We start from the raw sequence: 23382 nt of genomic DNA, 5'->3' as shown, positions 1-23382 counted from the left end.
CACAGGCCGCCCATTCATTGTATGGGCTTTTTTTTTTTATTCATTACTGACAGCTCCCGGCCGGCTCCCCCTGCCCGGCTCTATGCCGCCTGTGTCCCTCGCAGCGTCCCCAGCCCCCCCTGCTCCCTCCACCGCCGCGCCGCCCCACTAGGTCCCAAGTCGGGTGGTCGGACGTGCAGCAGGTCCGACCACCCGACGCAGATCCGATGCGCACGGGACCGCGCATCGGATCTGAGGGGCCCCCATACACTAGCCGATTTTGGTCCGATTTCGGCCAGATCCGACTGATCTGGCTGAAATCTGACCAAAATCGGCTAGTGTATGGGGGCCTTAACTCCACCCCCCCCCCCCCCCCCCCAATACATTATCTGATTTTCATTCCAATAAACCATCTAGTTCAGCGGTTCTCAAACTGTGGGTCCTGACCCCAAAGTGGGTCCCAACCTTCTCAGCATGGGGTCGCGACTCCATATTGCTGACCATCAGGCTGATGACTTTTCTAATCAGTCAGTGATTCAGGGCGTCTGAACAAGCTGTTGAATTGTGTGTTTTTTAAGACTCCTCACATAATTTTGTGCCTCCACAATGCTGCCGTGTATGTGCTGTGTGCTGACTACACATGTGATGCGATTACCTTCTGCAGTAACTTGCTGGGGTCCTGTAATTATTTTTAATGTATGATGGGGTCCCAGACCAAAATAGTTTGAGGAGCCCTGATCTAGTTGGATGAAAGCTGATCTATTTGATGGCAGCTAAAGTTCATCAAATGGTCAGGCTCACCTGTCACTGACAATCCCTTACAATGTTGGGAACACGAGGTCTATTTACTAAGCCTTGGAGAGAGATAAAGTTCCAGACAATCAGCTCCTTACTGCCATGTTACAAGCTGCTTTGGAAAAATAACAGTTAGGAGCTGTTGATACTTTATCGCTGTACAATTTCTTAAGAATTAAACCCCCTGGATTATAATTTCCTGCAATCATAAATACAAGATACTGTAACTGGTCTTCCCTCTGATCCTCCAGGGCTACCGCAGCAAGGACCCTGGAGTGTGCTGCTAACATTCTAATCTGGCAGATGATCAAAGTATTCACTTTGACATCCATAGCTACGATGCAGTACGTTTCACCTACATAAGGTACAAATAAGGCTGCGGTACCAACTAGGACTTCAAGCTCTGTAGCACTTTACCCTTAATGAATTATAATGCTGAAATAGTTGACATAGGTTGTTGTGCTTATTCATACAACACAGTGTAAGCAATGTTCTCATGAAAGAGAAGAATTTATGTCTAACCATTAACTCGCCAGAGGTGAAATGGATATGGCGGAGGCTTGTTAGGGCTCAAAGCAAATAATTTGATAGGAACTGAGGAGGGAGAGTTGTACTTGGCACGGGTTGAACTATTTGTCCTGGTGGATGTACACAGGCTATGATAAATGATATCTGATAAATGAGTTTCTCTGCAACAAGCCAAGAGCACTGGGCTGATTCAGTGACTTGCTTGGAATCACACAGTGTGCAGTCAGAGGTCGTGGGAAGGAACGTGAACTAGGCTATGACTGTCACTCTTCTGTAGATCCTCCGATACGCTCCTATAACATTTCCGGGGGAATAATAATAATATGAACACAGTTTACACTATTAAACTACATATTAATATGATTTAGGATATTATTCATACAGATGTGTCCACAGGCATCTTTTTGTTGTGTATTTTTCCATTAAAGAAGATCTTATTTGAATGCACAAGCATCTTCTGCTGATTTCAATGATATGCGGCATGCCTATATGCAGTGTGTGCCTGCTGCTCTATTTGCATAACAAATGGAACTTTACAGTGTTTTCCTTGTGTTGTTTTATAGAAAAAAATTGAGATGATATAAAGGTCTCATATGTGACAGTAGTGACCCATATAGGGGTCAATTAAATTCAGAGCAGTATGAATAGAGTTGGGAAGGTGGTCCCAGAGATATTTAATTGACAGCTGTGTTCTATCGGAGAATGCCAGTATCCCGTATCCGAATTATTCCAAAAAACGTGTTTTTTTGGAACAATTCAAATTTTATTTTTTTTCCCCCTAACCCTTTTTTATACTTACCAAGTCTCCGGCGTCCACAGTAGGCCTTCAGCATCCTCTCGGGCGTCTCCAGCGGTCCGAGGAGTGCAATTCTCGCAATGCACTCCTGGGACCGCCGGAGACGGTGCTGAAGGCCTGCCGTGGATGCCGGGGGACAACGTGGGAGCCGAGGGACCATCGGGGCACCACCAGTGGACAGGTAAGTATGCCTAAAATAAATATTCCAAAAAACGGAAAAATCCCTTATCCGGAATGCTCGTGGTCCCGAGCATTTCGGATAAGGGATATTCAACCTGTAATGACTGCACCAGCTACGTAGTCTGGGAAATGTGGCCAGTTGGTAGGTATAGCAAACCGACAGTCATTAGCCCGATGTAGGAATCCCGACTGCGGGGACTCAGACACCGGGAGGAGCGCAACGAAGCCCCTTGCGGGCTCGCTGCATAGCCACCTATTTTATTCTCCCTCTATGGGGATCGTGGACCCCCATGAGGGAGAATAGCCGCTGCCTGTCTGTCAGGCATTTAGCAGTCAAGATCTCGACGCTGGTGTAATGACTGTCGGAATCCCAACAGCCGGTCAGTCATCGGGCACCTGGTAGAACTCGAGGACTGGTTTGGCCAGCACAGCCATAGAGGGAATCCAATTAGCCCCAAGGGCAGCCTACAGTATGTTGGCACTTATCGGCTGAGGTCCTGAAAAAAAAATACATGATACTGTAAGAGCCCTGTTTTCGTGTTCGTGAGCGCAAACAAGCAATTTTTAGGGTGGAAATTTTTTTATCTAATTGGATTGCCCCAAGAAAATACTCTGGTAAAGTCCCATTTTTGAAGACCAAACAATTACTGCAGGCACAAAGTGCTTAAGGGCGAGTCCCTTGGGTTCTCCATCCCAGTACAAAGAATAAATAGAAAGCCATTGATTGGCTGAGACCTCTCTCAGCCAATCAGTGGCTGCCCATTCATTTGTATGGGCTTTTTTTTCTAATTCCTCTGCTCCCGTTGCTGGCACTGCACAGCTGCAAGCCAGCATCTTCTCCTGCCCAGCTCCCCGGTTCCCTGCACCGCCGCCCCTGCTCCCGATATCGCACAGACGGCAGCGGCTTGCTCCCCTGCCTGGCTCTCTGTGCCGCCCCCTTCGCCCAGCTCTCTGATCATGGGCATCACCGCGCTGCCTTCCCCAGCTCCCCTCGCTGGCGTCCGCCGCCTGCAGCTCCCCGGGAACCGCATACGATTTATCACATGCACAACTTGGAACATCAAGTGCCAAATCATGCCAAATCTGCCTAATGTATGGGGGCCTTTCGAGTTTGTAGACACATTCATAATTTCATAAAAACTCTGATGTGAAACAATGCTGTGATTAAGGTAGGTTATTTATTGCATAATCCCATTTGGGTTTTTTTTTTTTTTTTTTTATTAACGCTGTTTGAGACAAACAGAACAGCAACAAAATACAGTACAGCAGAGAACACAAGGGGTAACTTTTTTCTACACTTAACTACTACAAAGATCACGCTGTGCAGTGTTCTAAGTAAAACAAACCTCCCTGCTGAATCCCTTCTGCTATGTTTATACACCTAGAAATCACAGCAGGAGGTTGGGAGGATCCATACTCACATTGGGAGTAGTCCATTCTCTAACTTATTATTATAATAGAACATGCGTCTTCAGCCAAAATGACCATCCTTTAATGTATTCACTGTGAAAAGAGCAACCAGCCAGTAACCTTTTCCAATTAAACACGTGCTTGCGTTGCTACAATGCATTCCAAGTGTAACACACATGCACCAGATGTGGAGGGCAGAGACAAAAATGCGGGGCCTTATTCATATTTGTACTCAAACCCGTTAATGTAATTGTTGACCTTCTGACAACATACGTAATGAGTGAAAACAGAAGAGGAGGGCATACACACTGAGCAGCTTTCCCCCTGCCCGGCGCTGTCAGCGGGGAGAGGACGGTTTTGCATAGCGCAGCGCTATGCAAATTCATCCACAAAGCCGCAGATGAACGGCTTTTCCGGCGATGATGTGGGAGCGCGCAGCAACACTCACCGCTGGGAAATACACACTGGGTGACTTTGAGCTGAAAGCCGCTCAAACTTGGAGTTTTGAGCGGTTTTCAGCTCAAAATCACCCAGTGTGTATGGGCCTTAAGATGACATGTCATACCTTGGGACGATCATATACGTGGTGTCCATTATTGCTCAGTTGGGAAGAACACAAGAAGATTGTCTGTTATCGGCTGCTGCAGAATGATAATAATTTATGTCTTCATAGACCTATAAAAAAAAAAAAAAAATCACTAATTAAGTTCAATCATGATCCAAATGTAAATATTGTAGTCTAAACAAAATAATACAATCCCAGGGGAAAACGCAGGATTATTAGTGGGGTTTTCATATATTGTCACTCACATATATATTGGTCCAGTTTGGTGGTTCTTATCTGTGCAGAATATCCATATCATTACATCAGAGATAATTGCGCTGATGGCTGCCTAGGCACTGTGCAGCTCGGTGGGTATGTGCCCCCTATGTGATAACTGTACCGTCTCTGCTTAATGTTACCTATCTGGCTGTTGCAATGACCAGTGGCGCCGCTGATGGCTACCTAGGCACTGTGCAGCTCGGTGGTTATGTACCCCCTATGTGATAACTGTACTGTCTCTGCTTAATGTTACCTATCTGGTTGTTGCAGCAACCAGTGTCGCCACTGATGGCTGCCTAGGCGCTGTGCAGCTCGGCGGGCATGTAATGTCTTAATGTAATGTATGTAATAGATTCTCCCCCCCTTTTTCATCCCTGCTTGATGCTGCACTGTAAATCCACAAAAAATTCCTAGGGTGCGCAAGCATACATGGCCAATAAGGTTGATTCTATTCTATTAATTATTTAGAGAGAACTATTTGAACCTAAAATATATTTAATCAAGATTCTACTGGACATGGTCAACGCGGTCACAGGACTCCAATGTTACATAAGACTGACATTTCATTACATATTATATACACTGGGCGGTATTCAATGTGAATACCTGCGAGGTGCAGCGAATCCTTTTTTGGCTCCGGTATTCAACGAGTCAGGGGCAGCGAGCCCCTGACTGGCGAATATGAGCTCCTGCGGCGATTGCCGCAGGGAGCCTGAGGACGGTGCCAGGCAGAGAGATGGTAGTCTCTCTGCCTAGCCCAGAACTTTGTGGGGGGTTAGGTGGGCTCCCCGGGTGCCAGGCAGCACAGGCTGCCCCCCCGGGGGTGCCAGCAGGGGAGCGTATATTCACTACACACGATCGTAATGATCGGGTGCAGTGAATATATGAATATGTAATGAGCGGCTCGGCTCCGGCGCCCCCTGCTGGCTGCTGTGTAAAAAAAAAAATATATATATTATTTTTTAAATTAAATATATATTCATGTGCTTACAGCACATGAATAAAAATAGCATGCCCCTCCTCAGAATAAAATTCCTGATTTTTTGACACCAAATGTAAAAAACAAAACACTTTATTTTAAAAGTTCACATTCCACTTCTCCATAAAAAGATAGCGATTGCTACTCGGTGAATCATGGCGAAAAAAACCTTGAAATGTATTCGCCATGTGGTCATTGAATAGGGTGATTCACCGTTTTAGTCAGAAATTCGCCAAACAGCACAAATTCGCCATAAAAACATGGCGAATCAGGCTCATTGAATACCGCCCATTGTGTCAGCATTGATTGGGAGGGTGTGGATGTTTTTATGTTCAAAATTAATGAGTGCCTGTGGATGATTTACATATACACATACATAGAGAGAGAGAGAGAGAGAGAGAGAGAATGCAGCTCACTAGCGCCCCCTTCTTCCTGCTTCAAAATGCCTGCAGCCTAATGAGCAAGCTGCAGCTAACCCCACACTGAGACCAGAGCTGTACCACATGCACAATACGGCTTCCGGCGCATGCACAGTAAAGAAACCATTGGACAGCTACAACAGAAGTGACCCAGTCTGGGAGTCTGAACCAAGCGCACTGTTCGCAAAGGCACACGACGGTTGCAGCAGCTCCCCCACAGCAATCTCTGTGCATATCTAACTGTGTGGAGTTTGTATATTCTCCCCGTACTTGCGCGGGTTTCCTCCGGGTGCTCTGATTTCCTCCCACAATCCAAAAATATACTGGTAGGCTAATTGGCTCCCAACAACTTAACCCTAGAATGTCTGTGTGTTCGTGTACATGTGGTAGGGAATATAGATTGTAAGCTCCACTGGGGCAGGGACTGATGTGAATGGTCATATATTCTCTGTACAGCGCTGCGGAATATGTGTGCGCTATATAAATAACTGGTAATAATATTCTCTGTACAGCGCTGCGGAATATGTGTGCGCTATATAAGTACCTGGTAATAATAGTCTCTGTACAGCGCTGCGGAATATGTGTGCACTATATAATATAACTGGTAATAATATTCTCTGTACAGCGCTGCGGAATATGTGGGCACTATATAAATAACTGGTAATAATATTTTCTGTACAGCGCTGCGGAATATGTGTGCGCTATATAAATAACTGGTAATAATATTCTCTGTACAGCGCTGTGGAATATGTGTGCGCTATATAATAACTGGTAATAATATTCTCTGTACAGCGCTGCGGAATATGTGTGCACTATATAAATAACTGGTAATAATATTCTCTGTACAGCGCTGCGGAATATGTGTGCGCTATATAATAACTGGTAATAATAGTCTCTGTACAGCGCTGCGGAATATGTGTGCGCTATATAATAACTGGTAATAATATTCTCTGTACAGCGCTGCGGAATATGTGTGCGCTATATAATAACTGGTAATAATATTCTCTGTACAGCGCTGCGGAATATGTGTGCGCTATATAATAACTGGTAATAATATTCTCTGTACAGCGCTGCGGAATATGTGTGCGCTATATAATAACTGGTAATAATAGTCTCTGTACAGCGCTGCGGAATATGTGTGCACTATATAAATAACTAATAATAAATAAATAAATATGGCACAAGGAGCCTTCCCCACCATTCTCTTTCTGTATGGAGCTGGTTCCGGTTAATATATCTACAGTGTCCAGATCAGGGATGGGGAACCTTCGGCCCTCCAGCCGTTGTTGAACTACACATCCCAGCATGCCATGCTACTTCTTTGTATTTGGCCGTACTAAAACTGTTGCAGGGCATGCTGGGTTGTGTAGTTCAACAACAGCTGGAGGGCCAAAGATTCCCAATCTCTGGTCTAGATAAACCGTCAATAGGTCTAACTCTAACCCAAAAGGTCGACATTCAATAGGGTGACAGGGTCAAAAGTTCATCAAGGTCAAAATGTCAACATGAAATAAGGTCGACCGAATCAAAATGTCAACTTGAAAAAGGTAGTCATTTTAAAAAAAATTTTTTTAAACCAGCTTGTTTTTACTTCACCGACCATGGGCCTTATTCTAGTTCACTCTTTCTGACAAAATCCTTCTTAGATGGACAAAACCATGTGCAATGTAGGGGGGAGATGAAAAATGTGCAGAGAGAATTAGATTTGGGTGAGTTATTTTGTTTCTGTGCAGGGAAAATACTGACTGCTTTATTTTTACACTGCAATATAGATCTCACTTTGAAGTAAAACCCCACCCAAATCTAATTCTCTCTGCACATGTTACATCTGCCCCACCTGCAGTGCACATGGTTTTGTCCATCTAAGAAGAATTTTGTCAGAAAGAATGAACTAGAATAAGGCCCTATGTCGGCATACAGGGCGACATTGACACCAAATAAATGTGAAAAACTCATTTCAACCTTTTCATGTGTCTACCTTTTGAATGTTGACATTTGGACCCTGGCATTCCTTTCCCATGTCAATCTTTTGACCCTGTTGACCTAGTGCTTGTCGAATTATTAACGGTCTTTTTAATAATCCACATCTGTATGGAGCTCCAATCACGCTCTGATAGAGTGAAGACAAGACAAGGCTCTCATCTTAAGAAAACCCTTGGTCCAGCTGCGGGGTATCTGCCTGCCACACGTAAACCCCCCCTCCCCTCCGCATGCGCCAGTGAATTCCATTGGAAAATGTCTGCAAAACCAAAATGCTGTTCAATTCTCTATCATAAATGCAACTGAGAGGTCATGTAGCAGTGAAAGCTGACAGCCCAGTTGCACCAGGGAAACTGGAAAAAGATTTCACAGCATAATCCATCCTGCCAGCAGCGCTCCACCCTCCGGTTGTGCCAAAGCAGGCACTTCTCCCCAGTGATTCACCACTCGTACAGCTCCACAACGGGACTGACAGCAGCATTTTTATTTCCAATTGTGTTAAATAACTCACTTTTTATTGTGTTTAAATGTTGGCCACAATTACATTCATTTTTTATATGGAAGGTCGAAATGGATTGGGTCGATATATCTAACGAAAACTGCCCAAATCGGACCTGTAGGACATCTAACCCGATGCATGTTCCCGTGCACATCAGATTGGATCCTGTAGCATGTATGATCTATCGCAGGGGTCCTCAAACTATTTTGCTCTGGGACCCCATCAGACAATAAAAATAATGACAGACCCCAGCAAGTTACTGCAGAAGTCATCACATCACACGTGTAGTCAGCAGACAGAACATACATGGCAGCATTGTGGGGGCACAGAGTGATGGGAGGAGTCTGATATACCATAACCCATCACATGTGTAGTCAGCAGACAGCACATACATGGCAGCATTGTGGAGGGACAAAATGATGGTAGGAGTCTAATATACCATAACCCATCACATGTGTAGTCAGCACTGCAGACAGCACATACATGGCAGCATTGTGGAGGCACAGAGTGATGGGAGGAGTCTAATATACCATAATACCTTATGCCACACAGAATAGGCCAAAATTCACATTAGGACACATCTTTTGAGCCAAAATTCACATTAGGACACAGGTTTTGAGCCAAAAGTCACATTAGGGCACAGGTTTTGAGACAAAATTCACATTAAGGTGCGTAAACATGGGGGGCGATTTTTGCTAATATCTGCGATCGGAGAGCACGTTCCCATTTTTTTACCCCGTAGTGATCACTGGTCGCAGGAACATGCTCCTGCGACCAGCTGATTTCCACTGCCAGGCTCCCCGGCAGTTTCTTTTTCATCAGCGACCATCTCTGGTCTCTGATACAAACTGGATACTGAGCAATATATCGGTTGGCAAAATATCGCTGCCATGTGTACGCATCTTCAGGAATCAGGGTTTCAGCCAAAATTTAAGACTCTGGAATAGAGAAAGCCGCCCTGTGAGCGGAGAATTGCGTTTTCCAAGGAGTCTGATCTGGAAGTTGGAAGCTGGCCGCCCGGTTCACTTGCACCACAAGTGACCCCGTGTGAGTTCTACACTGCAGCACGCTTGGAGCAGTGGCAGAGTCTCCTATAAGTGCTGCCGCACCACGACAGTCCAGTGAAAACAGCAACCAGCTGCCGGGACACATCGAAGCAGGACACCCCAGACGCCAACACCGGAGAGAAGCATATACGCTAGGTGTAATTTACACTGCAGCCGCACCACATCACAACAAAGCGGCGCGAGCCTCCGGGTGCCAAGGTCCACTTCAAGACCCTCTACAAAGTGGAGATTACTCAGCCGAATAGTGATCCACCAAGGACCGGGAATATACAATTTATTGTTGACATTATTCACAAAAGTTTGCCGGGGACATTGGATTAAACGGTTAAGCGCTGTAGATTCAGATTAATTTATTGTCATTGCCCCATGACAGGACAACAAAATTCAGTTTTAACATCCAAACCGTAATCCAGTCTACAACTGGATATCCGGGGACATGTATATCTATTGTGATTTTAATATTGTGCACATGCACAGTAGTATTTGAATTCGTGTTTTGTGTACTTAATACATTTTACTGATTATATTGGTTGTTATAGTGTACTACTTCAGCGCCCCTTGCTATTTGTTTCTCTGAGCCAAAATTTTACCTTAGGACACAGGTTTTGAGTCAAAATTCACATTAGGACACAGGTTTTGAGCCAAAATTTAACATTAGGGCACAGGGAATGAGCCAAAATGTAACATTAGCACACAGGGAATGAGCCAAAATGTAACATTAGCACACAGGGAATGAGCCGAAATTCACACACAGGTTTTGACACATGCTGCCTGTTATGGAGTTTTGTGTCCCCTAAAAGTGTGTATAGAGTAGAAATTCTCCAGCACTCCCGACCACTCAGTAGTAAATTGTTCTGGTGCCCTCTTTGAACTAAAAAGTTCCAAACAGTATAGTGGCAAATAAGCGGCACTCACAAGTCTTCTTAGTGGAAATGTAGAGACATTTTATTCCGACATGTTTTGAGTCAGGACAGGTCCATGACTCAAAACATGTTGGAAAAAAATGTCTCTAAACTTCCACTAAGAAGACTTGTGAGTGCCGCTTATTTGCCACTATACTATATTGTATGTATGTATGTATGTATGTATGTATGTATGTATGTATACATACATATATATAGGGCACGATACTCCATAATAGGCAGCATCTGGGATGAACTTACAATTGTGAAGGCACCCCTCCCCCTCCCAGTTTGTGACAAACTGAGGAAGCCGCTGATATACAAACAGAGGCGGAAAAACGCTTTTTTGTAGCTGTATGGATCCGGTCACCGCTATCTAAAGACTGACCCACCGCTGCTCACATCTATAAGCGGGTACTGTACTTATGCTCCACGGCTGTCGAGTACATTTATCGCATTCGATAAGGGCCGTAGATATGTGCCAGCGGTGCGTCGGCAGCTCTATCCACCTCGGACACCTCCTCCCCCAACCCCCACCACTGGCAGCCAGAGAGAACGATTGCGGTATAGGCAGGCAGATTTCAAAACTCCTATTCAAATAAATGGGAGTAATGAAATCTGCACACCCGTCACTACCGCAGCGTGTTCCCCACCGGCAATTACCCGGGAGTTACATGCAATAAATCGCATGCCATTTATTGCACGTAAAAAAAATGACACATCAAGTGCCAAATCAAATGTAGCCCTCCCAGGAAGCTGCCGGGGAAGTTTTAAGGAAATCAGGTCCGACTTGTCGGGGGCCTTTACACTTCCCACATATGGTCTGGTGGAGAATTGGAATTAAATGAGGTGCAAGTGCTCCCAACAATCATCATGGGAAAAAAATGGTACTGGTGTAGTTTCATGGCGCCATGTTACGCTACATTGTCAGCGTAGGCCAACCGCAGCCCAGCATAGTGTCCCCGCAGCAGCCCTGCGTAGTGTCCCCATCAGGCAGCATAGTCACCGTACTGTTCCCGCAAGCTGCAGCTTTATCCCTGGCATTTCTGGCAAGCCTAGTGAGTGCCTCTCATACAGCGTGTAAGGGCTCGTGAACAGACACCATCTGGACCCTCAGCCTTCCTTACATTGCACATACTCAGTTCCCTCCTCACCAGATTTGTTGTAAAGGACAGGGTGGAGGTGATAGGGATAGCAGAGATATGCCCTGGCTTGGGTGATAGAGGGCACCGCTGTTGGTTATGACAGTTTACCGGGGATGAGGTGACAGCCTCACTACAACCTAAAATGGCAAAGTTAAAGGGGATGAGTGGCTTCTCTTTCATGGCTGACACCAGCAGGTTTTTTTTTAGTGGACTACAGTCTCTGGTGTCTATGGCAGGTTAGCCCTAAAAGGTCAACATGCATAAGTTCGACGCTGGACAAAGGTCAACACATGAAAGGTCAATATGAGTTTACCACATTAGTTTGTATCAACACCTGAGCAGGTGGACCCCTAATTAGTGTACCGCTTGCTACGCCTGCCATCCCCTTTCCAATTGGTGTCCATGTGGACAGTAAAGTATGAAAAATACTGGAATCTTTAACTAATAAATTCATACCAAAAGTCAATATGGGTAAATTCAATAAAAAAAAAAAAAAACCATCATGGTTGGATAAAAAAAGTTAGGACAGCAATCACCAATAACACAAAAGCGTTTAAATTCTATAAAAATAATGTAAATGAGGAGGCGTTCAACAAGAACAAAGAATCAAACAAAACTTGTAAAGAAGTAATCAAAGTAGCTAAAAGGGAAAATGAAGAGCGCATAGCCACTGAAAGCAAAACCAACCCCAAGAAGTTTTTGAAGTATATAAATAGTAAGCGAATAATTAAAGAGAACATTGGCCTATTAACTGATATCAACGGTAAAAGTTTTACAGAAGATAAGGATAAAGCAGAACTGCTAAATGGGTTCTTCTCATCAGTGTTTAGTAGAGGAGAGCAGACAGTGGAACGCACATGTACCACAAATGAGACAAACAAGCCGGATCTCAATATTGATTTCACGCCCGAGGAGATAATGTTGAGGCTCAGAAAAATCAAAACAAACAAATCACCAGGGCCAGATGGGATTCATCCTAGGGTACTTATGGAATTAAGGGTGGAACTAGCGACCCCTCTATATTACATTTTTGATAACTCACTATCAGGTAAGTTACACAAAGAATGGAGAATAGCTCAGGTAAAGCCAATATTCAAAAAAGGAAAAAGGGACGACCCGGCAAATTACAGACCAGTGAGTTTAACATCAATAGTGGGTAAAATATTAGAAGGATTTTTAAGGGATGGTATCCAGGAATATTTAGACCTCCATAGTTTGCTCAGTACTAACCAGCATGAGTTCGGGAAAAATTGTTCATGCCAGACCAATTTACTAGGCTCAGCAAAAACCTTGATAATGGAAACGCTATAGATTTGATCTTCCTAGATTTTGCTAAAGCTTTTGATACAGTACCACACGGATGCAGGACCATTTGTCTACAAGAAGAAGATAGACAGCCACTAGGTCGACACCATTAGTTCGACAACTCAATGGGTCGACATGTTCATTAGGTCGACATGTTCATTAGGTCGACGTGTCATTAGGTCGACATGCCATTAGGTCGACAGTCAAAAGGTCGACATGGTTTTTTTCACTGTTTTTTACCCAAATGTCGACAGAGTCGACATGGACAGTTTGAAGTGAACCACAGCCCCTCGCATCGCTCGCCATGCTTCGGGCACAGTGCCTCGCTGCGCTTGGCACACTATTATAATCTAACTCCTCACCGTAGTGGATGGTAGGGCATGAAATACCGCCTGTCAGCACATGTCGGCTCAAAAAACAGTAAAAAAACAATGTCGACCTTTTGACTGTCGACCTAGACACTGTCGACCTAATGGCAGTCTTGGCCTAATGACGACCTAATGGTATGTCCACCTAATGGTATGTCCACCAAATGGTATGTCGACCTAATGGCAGGTCGACCTAATGGCTGGTCGACCTAATGGCTGGTCGACCTATTGAGTTGTCGAACTAATGGTGTCGACCTAATGGCTGTCTATCTTCTTGTTGTAGACAAATAGTCTGGATACCGTACCACACAGGAGGTTGATAAATAAAATGGAGGACCTGGGATTAGGGGCAAATATCTGCAGATGGGTGGGGAACTGGCTGAGTAAGAGAGAACAATGAGTGGTTGTGAACAGTGCTGTATCAAATATGATACCGGTATTAAGTGGGGTGCCACAGGGTTCGGTCCTAGGGCCCATTTTGTTTAACATTTTTAATAACGATATTGGGATGGGGTTACTCAGCAATGTATCCATCTTTGCAGAGGACACAAAATTGAGCAGAGTTATTAAATTAACCGAGGATGTTGCTGCGCTTCAAAATAATCTTGACACTCTAGATGAGTGGGCAAAAATGTAGAAGATGAGGCTTAATGTGGATAAATGTAAGGTTATGCACCTTGGGAGACATAACTGGTGTGCTAGCTATAACCTAAGCAGGGAGACACTGGGTAATTCGGTACTGGAAAAGGATCTGGGAGTCCAAATAAATGACAAACTAGGGTGTAGTGCTCAATGTCACATAGGAACGAAAAAGACCAACAGAATTCTAGCATGTATTAAAAGGGGCATGGAAACTAGAGATTCAAAAGTAATTATGCCACTGTACAAGGCATTGGTTAGACCTCACCTCGAATATGGAGTACAATTCTGGGCCCCACACTATAAAAAGGACATCATAGAATTAGAAAAAAATACAAAGAAGAGCAACAAAACTAATAAGGGGCATGGAGAATTTAACCTACGAGGAGAGATTGAGAAATTTGGGACTATTTACACTAGAGAAGAGACGTTTAAGGGGGGACATGCTCAACATGTACAAATATATCAGGAGACAATATAAGGAACTGTCAAACACCCTTTTTAGTGCTAGAAAGGAATCTAGGACACGCGGGCATGAGTTTAATTAGAAGAAAAAAGTTTTTGTTCCCTTAGAAGAAAAAAATTATATTCGGTCAGAGCAGTCAAACTTTGGAACTCTCTTCCTGGAGAAGTGATGTCGGCAGACACTATAAATACGTTCAAATTAAGGTTGGATAAACATTTATTGGTTAAAAACATCCACAGGTTGGAATAGTAATCATAATCTGTCTTTAATAACATACTATACAGCAAGGGATAAGCTATTAAAACCTAGGTTGAACTTGATGGACACAAGTCTTTTTTCAACCTTACCTACTATGTAAAATCCTTAAAATCCTTTTCATGTCTCGACATTGACCTTTTATATGTGTAACAACCATATGTTTGTCGACCTCTTGACTCCCAACTTAGGCACCATCAGAGATCCGGATACTGAATTTTCTATGCAGGCAAAGGTGATTGGACGAGCCACCTATTTGTTACCAGGTTTTGTGGGTTTTTAGACAATAAACCAAACCGCACCGTAAACGTGCCATCTCTAATTAAATGTTTCCATCTGCTCTGTAAATGTAGATATGGGGCCTAATTCAGATATTGATGGAGTCAGAGGAACTGTGTAATTATGAACAAAGGTTTGAACTATTAAGAAACCTGACTCAATGAAATCGGAGGCAGCGTAGTATGATTATATACAGCAGTGTTCCATGTGCAGCGGCGGCAGGTCAGTACCTGGTATACCTGGCACGGAAACAGTGTTTACATAAAGTTGGGTGTGTTACACCAACACTTATCATGATGACTCTATACAAGCTTTCTGCTGTCAGTCTAATTTGTCATTTTATGCTGTATTGTAATACGTACGTGTAACCTGTTCTGACACCCGGTTTCTCCAAACACACTCACTAATTATGTCCCAAATAAATATTTCTGCACATTTTCTGATCAACTATCACAATAACCCCCCATATGTTGTATATTATATTGCTTAAATTATCAAAATATTATACCATCTGTGTCCTCCCCAAGGACTATACAACACCTTGGGGCCCCTATAAGACACTGCAACAGATATAGGACCCTATTCTGGTTCATACGCAGCACTGCGTGCGAATTTAAGCCCACCCCCATCGCACGGCGAATTCACCTGCACGGCTGCCAATGGATGTTTTGCATAAATCCATTCGCAGCCTAGGGGGCGAGTACCACATTATTCAATGGTCGTCGACCATCGAATGATGTGAAATGTGCACGCAAAACAAAGACACTCTCAGGTGTCTTAGCTTTGTGTGCGCGCTGCGCGAGTACAGGGCGGGCAGCTGACATCCAGTCACTGCTCAGTTAGGATACCGATGATCGGTCAACACTGACTAGGTCAACGGTCAACGCCATATGTTTGACATGCACAGGGTCGACGATGACAATGGTTGGCACGTGAAAGGGTCAACATGAGTTTTTCTAATTTTTTACTTTTTCATACTTGACCATGCACATGGACTAGGATTGGGAAGAAACTCAGTGGTACCGGAGTAAAGCACCTTGCCCCGAAGAATGGTGAGTAAATTGAGCATGGTACACGAATTGGGTGCCCACATGCTCCGATGTTGACATGGAAACCAACAAAACAGTGAAAAAACATGTTGACCTAGACACAGTGTTGACCTAGACTATGATTCATTGTCCGGGCCTTCATCCCTCCCTTGCCTGCACCTACCCAGCAATGGCATTCACTGGTAAACCCTGAGAGACTCCAAGCTTTAAGAAAGAAATGGATAGACTGCGCTCACCTGTGATGCGCTTGTGATGAATATACAAATATAGTGTGTAGATGTAAGCAAAAGAAGAGAGTAAGATGGTAAGTGGGTAAAAATTATTGGATTTATTAAATAAAAATGAAGTCGCAGTGGGAGAATGTGTGGAGTCCTGGTGATGCAGGAATAGGCCAGCGGGGTATCACTCCACTAGGCCTATTGTTTAGGTGTAAGAGTGACCTAGGTAGGACTCTTTAACCATAGGTCCCTTAATAGGAACCTATGTACCTATGTGGGTGACCGCAGCGGTCTGTATGGGCAAGGGGATGGGGGATTACGTGGATACAATGTCCAAGTGCACAGTATTGCGGGGTGCAATTGTCCTGTGGTACTGTGTCAAAGTCTCGTATTAGCGGTGTTACTGCAGGATTGGAACGAAAATGACCGGGGTGGAGGACAGTGAGCGGCGTCCCGCTTTGTACTCTTACCGGATCCTACGCCGCTCACTGTCCTCCACCCCAGTCATTTTTCCTGGCACACAGTTTTGGACAACATCCTTATTTGTTCCTATCCTGCAGTAACACCGCTAATACGAGACTTTGACACAGTACCACAGGACAATTGCACCCCGCAATACTGTGTACTTGGACATTGTATCCACGTAATCCCCCATCCCCTTGCCCATACAGACCGCTGCGGTCACCCACATAGGTACATAGGTTCCTATTAAGGGACCTATGGTTAAAGAGTCCTACCTAGATCACACTTACACCTAAACAATAGGCCTAGTGGAGTGATACCCCGCTGGCCTATTCCTGCATCACCAGGACTCCACACATTCTCCCACTGCGACTTCATTTTTATTTAATAAATTCATTAATTTTTACCCACTTACCATCTTACTCTCTTCTTTTGCTTACATCTACACACTATATTTGTATATTCATCACAAGCGCATCACAGGTGAGCACAGTCTATCCATTTCTTTCTTATAGTACCTCACAGGGTGTCCAGGACACACCTGATAGACTGCAGCCCCTTTAAGACCATGCACATACCTCTCCATACCTATAGGACCTACGCTAATGATAAACTTGAGCGCATATTACCTAATATTCACTACAAAGACTCCAAGCTTGCTAGGAATGTACCTTATCAGAGGGGGACACCACCTAACACCCTGCGCATGATGCCAACGTTCCTTGTGTTTCTTTCGATCATATAATTATTCTGATGCACAAACAGGAGACGGACCTAGAGTATCATCAGGGTGCTGGAAGGAATCCTAGATGGCTGTACATGAGTGGGCATGATCTCTGGCTCCCAATGCATGAACCTTTATAAGATCTAATGACCTATACTGCACACAGAGATACTATCGGTCAATGAAAGCATTCATTACTGCCTGTTAATTATTACAAATCTACCACAGGTAAAGTTTAGTCACCTTAAACTGTTTATACAGAAGATACTTGGGATACCGAAGAGGATGTCCTAGATATAAATGCCAAAGATCATACAACGCGCACTGCAATGAGAATTGTTGTGTCACTGAGCTGTTGTCAAAGACCGGTCTTCTTACATGTGATTGACCCAGATCTACAACTGGCAGACGCATAATATATCATATGAAATATTAATAATTGCATGGCGATGTGCCCTACTGCACCATGGGGCCCATTCAGACCTGTTTGCATGGCGCAAATCTACATGGCTGCACAAGTGTACAGCCTGTATTAGGGGGGTGCCACAGTCTCCCGGACCGCGGGAGTCTCTTACTGGGTCCGGGGACGTGCGTTCTGCGGGCCGGTCAGGACGGGGGGCAGGCTGGGCATGGCGGGCGGCAGGCTGAGCGACTAAGCAGCGGGCGGTTTAGTCTGGGGGTTCCCGTTCTGATGCGGGCGGTAGCCGGCGAGTTGGCAGGCTGCTGGGGTCTCCCGCTGTCGGAGCTCCAGCAGCGTGTGTCTGGCCTCCGGGTGCGCGGGCACGCGCTCACTAGGGGCGCGCGCCGCACGTTCTAAGATTTAAAGGCACAGGCAGGAAATAAGCAGCAGCCTGCAGGGAATAAAACGAAGTCTCTAGCAGGGGAACTCTGCCAGAGTATAGGCTCACACCTACTCCAGCGTTACTGTGCTTAGTTTCTGATCTCCATTGCTACTGTGATTGACCCGGCTTGTTACTGACGATTCTCCCGCTTGACCCCTTGTACTCCATTCGTGACCTTCTCGTGTATGACCCCAGCTTGCTCCCTACCATTCCTCCGTCTCATCCCAGTGTACCGCAACAGTGTCTCCCGTGTATGACCCGGCTTGTTTTGGACCTTCTTCGCTTCCCCCCTGGGCTCCTAATTGACAGCATTGATACCGACCCGGCTAGACGACCGCTTCTCCATATCATCTACTCCCGGCCTCCAGCTCATAAAGGGAAACCTAACCAGAGGACCGCGACCGACGTGTCGAGTACCGCAGAAGCCCAAATCCCAATTGGAGGGGTCACTGGCAGAAAACCCTCGGCACGGTTAGACTCCGCACCTCTGCGTTAGGTCTAGCCAATTCCCGAGCTGAATAGGCAGGTAGTTCAGTGCAACTTGTGACAGGGGGTTAAAGATAGGATGGTAGGGGGAGAGAGTAAGTATTCATTCCCAGCTGTCTTCTGATCGCCGGAATCCCATCCGTTGTTCTCGTATATGTATTCCTTTTGTGCCAGATTGTATGGTTTTTTTTTAAATATATAGACAGATAGCTTCTCAGGGATAGGTTTAAGTAATATTTTAGTATTTTTCTAGTTTTTCCATTCTCTCTTTGTTGTTAGGGCCATGGGCACTTGGACACCCTTGTTCCCCCTGCAGTGTACTAAAAATAATCTTTAATGACTAGCAAGGGTGGTGGGGGGTGTACACACGGGGAGATTCTAAATAATGGACAATTTTGACTAAGCAATTTTGGGAGAGATTTTGGCTAGATGCACTGGATATTTTGACTAAGCGATTTTGTCTAAGCAATGATAGTCTATGATCTAGTCAAAATTGCCTTGCCTGCACTGTCAGTCTATACTAAGCAATTTCTGCTAGACAATATTGACTAAGCAGGAGAAAAATAGGGAGTTTTTGGCTAACCTTCTAGGAGATTTTAACTATCTAGTCAAAATCTCCTGTTAAAAGTTCTCTGTGTGTACACCCCTATACACTGCCCAACCTCTCTAGAAAAACGTGCCAACTTGCAGGACAGTCCATGGCATAGTTGCCGACTTTCTTGCTGCCCTCTCCGGAGGGCAGCCAGCTCAGCATGACAGGGGGCGGGGCCAAAATCAGGAGCAAATAGGGGCGGTGCTGGGGCGGAGACATGGCCGGGCTGACCTGTTTTGGGGACGTGGGTAGAGTGATCGCGTCATTTAGGCCCCCCCCCCGCCCCGCAATGCCGTAATTTTATGCACTGCACTGCGGGGGGCAGGGCTAAAATGACGCGATCGTGTCATTTGACCCACGGACCCCCCCTGGCGAGGGGTGGTCCACTGGTGCTTGCAGGGCAATGCGGAAGGGTTGCCCTCCTTTCCGGGGGGCCGGGAGGGGGACCCGATTTCCGGGACCCTCCCGATCATTCCGGGAGGGTAGGCAACCCTGGTCCATGGTCATCATGAGTATTTCTCTGCAATCAGAACACTTGGGAGATTTGTACAGCTCTGCATCAGCTGTTGCTGGTCCCCTATCAATCCTCATCAACAAATACATCTCCTGGTTGGTGCGGCAAAGTGTTCATATTGTCTGTGTTTCTACTTACTAATATACTGTGCGAAATGTATACTGTTATTGTGTCATTTGTTAAGCAGGTAACCATGTGTACAAACGCAAGAGGGACAATTCACAAGAAACTGGTGGTGTGAAGAGGAACTGACACTTACCACCGTGCCCTCTGGATTGTGCAAGGAGATTCGATTTCTCAACCATCTTTAAAAAAAAAAAAAAAGGGGTTTGCAAGAAGAAAATACGTGCATAATCCACACTATTATATCAAGTGACACATTTAATATTTATTGGTTCGTACTTAATGAAAAATGCACACAGCCCAATAAAAAAATGAACTGGGAAAGCCATAAAAAGTCTCTTTGTTAACCGTGTCACATTTTGTTGTAACTTGTTCCATTATACCGGATGCCAGATCTAAAACACAGTTCAAAGATGAGGAACCTGCAGCAGGGTGAACCTGGTACATGCAGGGTAGAGGATGCCAATAGTGCGGGGGATCCAGCTGCAGGCCCTTGGCTGGTTTACAAGGCAACTACAGACAGCAAACTCTTCAGAATCAGGAGTATGGAGAACGGATTAATGATGTCATGGAACCGGAGGACAGTGAGCGTTACAACGTTACTTCTATAATTATATAATTCGGCATCTTTTACCAAGTAATAATTATCACTAATTGTACTCAGTTGGCAATCTTTATTTCAATTAAGTCATTTTCAGCACAATAAATGTTCGTACAATCCAAAGCATATATTAGAAAGAAAATGCAATGTTCAGAGCACTATAATAATTTATATTAATTTGAATTGTTACTATAGTAATACAGCGTCAATTTTCATAAGTGAGATGAAGCGAGAATGGGAAATGGGTAAAATGAATGAGCGTAACAAAGAGAAGACATTAGCCGATTATCGTTTGCTGGTAGGAACTATAAATGGTGGATTTCTGCTCGAAGCCTCCTGAGGTGCGAGGTGAAATCAGCATTACATAGGAGTTGGGGACCTGACAGATGCATTTTATCAACACTGAGAACGGAAGCTGAAGTTTAGCATGGCTAACGTGCACTATAGTGGGAAACAGGGGGCATTGTATCAAGTAATGGAATAATTCAATTACCGCACAATAATTGAATCTGCACTTTGAATAATTTTAAGGACATTCGGGGAAATTTCTGGTTCCTGCACTCCCATGCAAATTCGGACAATGGGCCTTATTCTGATCGGTGCGGATTTTACCGCATGCGGACGTCCCGCCGATGTTGCTCGTCTGCGCATGTGCAGAGGTCACTCTGCGCATGTGCAGGCGATTTCGCCGCACGTATTCTTTATACGCCGCACAGGGGGCGTAGAGGGGCGTGAGGGGCTACTTAGCCTCATTACCCTATGCATACGCCCCGCGTTTCATGGGCGTTCCCATGCAAACGCGGGGCGTATGCATGGTAATGAAGCCGTGACGCGTGTGTAGGGGGCGGGCATCTGACATCGCCGGATGTCAGCTGCCCGCCCCCATACATGATTTCACACGGACAAGTGTCCGTGTGGTCTTGGGTGGCGGGACCTGGTGGAGCGTGCGGCCCTGCATTCGATGTTCGGCGACCATCGAATGCAGGGGCTGCTCCCAACATGGAGGAGGCGTATCCCCGTCCACTTTCATGCGGACCGCCACATATCCGCATACGGACGGAGGTGGCGATCCGTATGGAAGGCAGGGATTCGCCTGCACGGACATGACCGCATATTTCTGATCGGGCCGCACCGATCAGAATAAGGCCCATAGTTTTTCTTTTGCGCATGTGCTGTGTGCAAGCAAGCAGGGGGCAGAGGGATGTGTCCATGGGAACACCCAGCGTTTCATGGGCGTTCCCATGGTAATGTCACGATAATGCGGGTGCTGGGGGGCGGGCAGCTGACATCACCAGTTGTCAGCTGCCCAACATTCTGAGACACCTGAGAGTGACCATCGAATGATGTGGGTTTGACCCCCTAGGCTGCAAAACATCCATTCGCAGCCATGCTGGTGAAGGGGATGGGCAGCAATGCGAGCAGGCTTAAAAAGACACGAACTTTGCAGCGCTGAGTGTCAACCAGAATAAGGTCCCTTGTGTAGTAAATCTTAGTAAATTTCCCCATACTCCCTGTTAATTGTAAATTAATTCACTGCTAGTGCAACCATAAATCAAGCGCAATGCGTGTGCAATGTGGCAGTAACACATGCGCAGACCATCGATATTTGTTCAAAATGCAAATATAGCATAGCCTGAAACTGAATCAGGCCCACTATAGTTCTTAACCTCCAAAACCATAGAGAGTGCAGCCCTGACGCTTGAGAGCATAGACCATATCCATCGCAGTGACAGTCTTCCTCTTGATGTGCTCGGTGTAGGTGACAGCATCACGGATCACATTCTCCAGGAACACCTTCAGCATACCGCGAGTCTCCTCATAGATGAAGCACGCAGGGGGACGCGTATTAATGTATTCCATGTGAATATTGTCATGTCTTAATTGCTGATGCGGCGCTCTTGCCGGTCCTCTATCTTCAGCCGTTTTAATCACTATTTTCTGCGCTGTTTCCTGACGTGTGGTCGCTCTGTTTGACAGCTGTGACGTCATTGCTCATAGTCCGTTGCCATGGTGCTGGTGTTGCTTGTTGATACCAGTTACTATGGTTGCGGTCGTGACATTGGTGCTTGCTGGATGATGTAGTGCGGCTACCGCGGGAAACGTGCTGTAGCGTGCATGGTGAAGTGGGGATATTAAGTAAGCTGCGAGTTGTTCATATTGCGCCTGATGACGATTTTGAAACGATAAAATCTAAACGTTGCATGACGTTCCTGACTTAGCTTGATTTACTTACCGTGTGCCACCTTCTCCAATTGGAGTCAGTGTCTCTGGACATGACCGACGTCGGTCTTTGGTGAGCACCGGGCCAGCTACTTCTGTTGATAGATATGTTGATTGATAGATAGAGATATATATATATATATATATATATATATATATATATATATATATATATATATATAAAGATAGAAGAAACAGCGGCACTCAAAGGGTCTTGTTTAAATCTTTAGTTTTGTATTTCCATTAGGTAACAACGAAATTCATCTTGTAAGTACACTGCACATGGTTCAAACACTCCAACGTTTCAATGCAGCAAGCATTTTTCTCAAGGAGCCATGTCAGTACAAAGCATATACAAACATTGTTACTACTGTCATTGTGTTTTATACATACCACTCCTGGTCCAGAGCGGGAGTCTGCGGCAGCGTGGAGACAGCCGGCGTCTCCGTCAGTCTGTCCCCCGCTGATGACGTCACCACAGCTACGGCTCCATGGTAACGCTCCTGTTACCAGACACGTCTCCCTGGAGACGGATCCCCGCAGTCTGCTGCGCGTCATGCTTTCTCCCCACTCCGGACCGTGGCGGACTTCTCTGCAAAAGAGAATAACAATGGAATACACAATTTCGCACAATACGTGGTCTCAAGGCTGCTCTATGTCAAAGAGAAATGCTGTGATACAACAAACATATGCATTTTTAGCAGATCAGTACAATTCTGTTCTGACTATTGCAGCAG

The 23382-nt window shown here is 45.3% G+C and overlaps 1 long non-coding RNA gene across 1 annotated transcript; it reads right to left on the bottom strand.

Moving 5' to 3' along the window:
• Positions 1 to 4257: 4257 nt before the first annotated feature.
• On the bottom strand, positions 4258 to 23135 carry LOC146045142 (uncharacterized). Its single transcript, XR_014465371.1, has 3 exons — positions 23039 to 23135; positions 19961 to 20006; positions 4258 to 4363 (listed from the first exon to the last, which is right to left on the bottom strand). It is a non-coding gene; the product is annotated as an uncharacterized LOC146045142 (long non-coding RNA).
• Positions 23136 to 23382: the final 247 nt, after the last annotated feature.

Source organism: Crinia signifera, chromosome 11 (assembly GCF_055691185.1).
Source record: "Crinia signifera chromosome 11, ASM5569118v1, whole genome shotgun sequence".
NCBI lineage: Eukaryota > Metazoa > Chordata > Amphibia > Anura > Myobatrachidae > Crinia > Crinia signifera.
Note: the sequence above shows the minus strand (reverse complement) of the source record. Positions and strands in the feature narration are given on the sequence as shown.